Source organism: Microplitis mediator, chromosome 2 (assembly GCF_029852145.1).
Source record: "Microplitis mediator isolate UGA2020A chromosome 2, iyMicMedi2.1, whole genome shotgun sequence".
NCBI lineage: Eukaryota > Metazoa > Arthropoda > Insecta > Hymenoptera > Braconidae > Microplitis > Microplitis mediator.
In genome coordinates, this window is record NC_079970.1 from 2187276 (window position 1) to 2192009 (window position 4734).

General features: G+C 34.0%; 1 non-coding gene across 1 annotated transcript; it reads left to right on the top strand.

The window, feature by feature from the left end:
* Nucleotides 1-998: 998 nt before the first annotated feature.
* Trnad-guc (transfer RNA aspartic acid (anticodon GUC)) lies at nucleotides 999-1070 on the top strand. The gene has a single exon. It is a non-coding gene; the product is annotated as a tRNA-Asp (tRNA).
* The last annotated feature ends 3664 nt before the right edge of the window (nucleotides 1071-4734 follow it).

Sequence of the window (4734 nt, forward strand, 5' to 3'; positions counted from 1 at the left end):
AACTGTAATATTGAAAGTGTAATTCTTACAGAATTGTGTCAAATATTTCCAGTTTTCAATGTAAACCGCCGCGTTACTATACGAAACTTTAATATTTCTTGTAGTTTTTTTGTCCGTGTGAATTACGACATTGAAAAGAGGTATTATTCTGAAAATACAGTCAGAATAGCTTCTAAAATCTGAAACAGTGAAAACCTCTGAAAAATTCACAGCTGTAAGTATACCGCTTAGTATACTTATAAAACGGTGAAGAATCACTGTTTCAAATTTATAGAGTACACTGACAAAAATAATCGCTGGCTGCTAGTGATTTTTTCTTTAGCAGCTAGCGATTTTTAATCGTTAGCTGCAAACGATTTTTTTCGCTAGCCGCTAGCGTTTTTTTCGCTAACAGGCAGCGATTAAAAATCGCTTGCTGGAAGCAATTTTTTCGCTAGCTGCTAACGATTTTTTCGCTATATATATATATAAGCATTCACATTACATATAAGCCTTGTTTTCTTAAGTGACCCATTTTGCCCCACTCTCCATATATATAGCTAATAACACCGAACGGTGTGTAAGGTAACACTCACACCGAGTTAAAAGTACACTGTCCGAGCTACTAGCGAAAAAATCGTTAGCAGCTAGCGAAAAAATCGCTAGCTGCTAAAGAAAAAAATCACTAACAGCTAGCGATTATTTTTTTCAGTGTAGTATCTTAAAGCATTGAAACCTACTGTAAAATCAACTTCCTAAAATCCCACAGAAATCAATAACTTAGTAGTGTTTTAAATTTCAGTTTTCATAGCGAAAAGCTAAAAACAATGATAATCTCTATTAATAGAGTTCACATTGTATTATACAATCGTTTGAACAGCTATTCCAATACATGCTACCAAACACTAGAAGTGCTAGTTTCGGCAAAGCTATTTTTTTTTTGGTTTTCGTTTATGAGATTCGCCTATTTGTTTAGTTTTTCCTAATTTTATAAACAATGCCATTTTCGGCAAATGCAGTCCTCGGTCGTATAATGGACATTATCCCCGCCTGTCACGCGGGAGACCGGGGTTCGATTCCCCGCCGGGGAGATTTCATTTTTTTCTCTTTTTTCAAACAAGAAATATCAATAATTAAGAAATTCAATTTATAGATGTTACAAGACTGTATTCGAGCTCCTTGAAATTGAAAATAACGGTAAATATGGTGTCAGCCCGCAGTATTAACCGTTTTCCAGATTTTCCACTTGATGAAATCGATGTTCAAAGCTCAAAAAAATTAAAACTTTAAAGTATGTCTAATCATTAACGTACGGCAATATTATCCAAATATATAATAGTTGTCTTACAACTCTATATATACATATACAAATAATAAGTATTCGGACAAGTTCAAGATACTTTCTATCTGGATGACGTCATTTGATTACATATATGAGCCACGCAACTACCTGATAATTGTGAATAGGCGGCACTCGATTATTTTGATTGATATATTCTTTGCATGCTCATTTATTATATCAACACATTAAAGAAAAAAAGCTATTAATTTCCTCACTCGTTTTCTGTACGTCATTTAGAACCTCAGCCGATGATCATTATTTTTTTTAAAGTTTCATTTGTAACGTCGAAAAAATTAACTTTAATATTTAATCATTAATCAAACGTAATAATACTTTGCCAAATAGTTTCATATAAATTAATTTTTTTTCGCTTTTTAATTCCTGTTATATTTGTGCCAACAAGTTAAGTACCTCTAAGAGCCGTTAATAAACATAACTTGTTTTTTTAAGTAACATTATAGATTTTTTTCCCTTCCCACACCCTGAAAATTAAAAATAGCATTAACATGCAGATACACTGAACGGTCACGGTGAACGAGTCCTTTATCTCGTTTGAAGTAAATTAGATTAGCAGAGACGTGTGTTGGGCATATCCCGTAGCATGCATATGAGCCTTTAAAGTTTTTCATTCACGCGTCTGATGATATGTATATATACGCACATGTAAAAATCTATATATATGTAAGCAAGCAGGTAAGTACATGACAGCTCTTCCTGCACATGGAAAAAGGATCGTCTCGTTTCATGCAACGCCACAGTATTCACCTTCCGTTTCGTTCTGCCCACACACTTGTTCGCGCGATAAAACGCCGTCGCGACTCGACAATTTACAAGTGACTTCCTGTTCTCTCGAGCTTCTTCACAAAGTAGATCAAAAGTAACGAGCATCATGTGCATGAGAACGTTGTCCTTGTTAGCAGAAAAAAACGATTAACAAATAAATATAAATATACAACGCCAACGTTCATTTTTGTCCTCCTTACGAATTAAATATTAATCACTTATAAATATAGGGGACGGGGGGTAAAACGGGCTACCCCTTAAATTTTATAAACAAAAATTCTTTTTGTTAAACTTTTTCAAAAATCGAGTACCTCACTCAGTTTCAATCATCTCTACACTTCTTAAAATATATTAGAAGAGGTTTTGATACTTATATCATCATATAGAGAATTTATTAAAGAATAATTATAATACATACAATGTAAGGTTGATTCCTCCATATCGACACTACCATTATAATACGTCGTATCCCACATTCGTATAGGTCACGCTTAATATTTTTAATTTTAAGGAAGCAATTATCGATATGAGTAAGAAAGTAATTCTGCATCATTTTTTACTTTTCTTATAGCATATAATTCAAAATTATTTATTTACTACAAATGCCTATATCCCTGGTTCAAAATATTGATTTAAAAGATTTAAAAATGATGAAATCTGAATTCTTTTCAATAATTTCAATTTTTTTGTTTGTTTATATAGATATACAGTTTGCATGGAGTGGCCGCTTCTCAATTCTTTTCAATCAGTATTTTTAACCAGGGATTTTATGAAAAACATGAAAATAAATTTGTAGGTTATACCAATGCAAACATAATGTTTTGCGACCGTGAAACGTCTTTATCGTCTCCTGAAAAATTTCCCAAATGTGGGATACGACATATTAGAGTGGCAGTATCGATATCTTATCGTTATTTTTGAGATAAATAATTTAGTTGAGGGGAGCCCTGTTGCCAATTAATTTAATAATTTCTTGTGATCACGATAACTCCCGAATAAAACGACTTACGGGCCTAATTTTTTGTTTGCGTTACTTTGCTAACTACAAGAACAATTTCGTTAATCACTATCCAACTCTTCTTGATTTAATTGTAATTAATTAGAACTTAAAAACTTGTCATTCACGGAAACTTTAGCTGCCATTTTTCTTACTGGTGTTATTTATGCATATGCACTTATTTTCTTTTTTCTCCACCAACTTCTATCAGCAGCACTAGCGTAACGGTTGGATTCAAACAAAGAGCGACATCTAATACAAAAGCGCGGGATATTTAAAAAAAAAATTAATAATTACAAAATAAACCCGTCCCCCCTCCTCTATATAAAATACCGCTACGTTATCGACATATATATTTATGAATCAATAAAAAAATGTAAGTTTGCCGTAAGATGGATAAAATTTAATGGTGGCCGGATGCTATCGGGGTTAAGTTTTGTTCGATAATGAAGTGATGAAAAGAAGGTGATCATCGAGTAGTCTCGCTGGTGGTCATCAGAGCGATCGAGAGAATGGTTGGTAGCATACGCGAGGATATATAAGAGCAGTAGTGCTCTGAAGCCCGGTTAAATGTTGTGTCGGTTTATCCATCAAGTCATATCTCTTGTGGACGTAAATAGCTCGTTCTCATGGGTTTCACAGAGTGAAGAACCTAATGGGACGCGCGCCGAGTCTATAATTACAAAGATTGGCCCGCTATCCGCGTTAAAGGTTTCTTCGTAAGAGAGACAAAGACGGGAACCGATATCCCCGATTAACTACTATCCGGTTTCCTGATTGGATCGATTACATTTTTTATTTACCGATCGAGATGCTAACACGATCTTGTACTTGTTATTTTATTTATAACTTATAAACCAATTTGTTCATTGATTAAAATTAACCAATTATTTTTTTGACCTAGTATATTTATTAATATCATTATTGTTTATAAATATTAAACAGGAATGTATTTTAAAAAAGTGACTAGAGTATAAAGTTCTAGGGGTTAATATTCACGATTGATATCACCTGCTTGGGGGAAGACACTTTTCCCTGGTGAGAAAAAGACACGGCTGCTGATGATGAAAACGAGAGAGAAAGACACGAGTGGTTCAGGTGAGCGAATCAAGATTCACCTGCCGGGCGTTTCGGGCAGCTGTGCAGGTGTAATTCACGAGGTTTTGTCGACGTTTGTACGTGCGCTGGACGATCTCTTTTCTTCTTCTTCTTCTTACTCTTCTTCTACAATTTCTTCCACTACTTCTTCTTACTCACTCTCGGATCAACCGATAGCTCCTGATGTATACACACTGTCATTAAAAACCCCTTCAGCCTAAAAATATGTCTAGACAATGTGTAAATAAATATTTAAAGTCATCGTAAGCACACAATTTTACTTATTAAATAAATATTGTGACTCCATTGTGCTATTTCTCGATGACCACTATACCTTTTGTGTGCTCAAGGGCTCTTGAACACCTCAAGCTCCTTTTATCCCGGCTTGCTTGAGTCCAAAGAAAACAAACAACAAAAATCCTGATTGTTAAAATTTAAAACCCCGGCTCACTTGTGTTGGTAAAATTAAATTAAATTGATGTTAAAACAAGAGTGAGGTAAAATAAAATGTCATAAATATGTAATTTAAATTGAA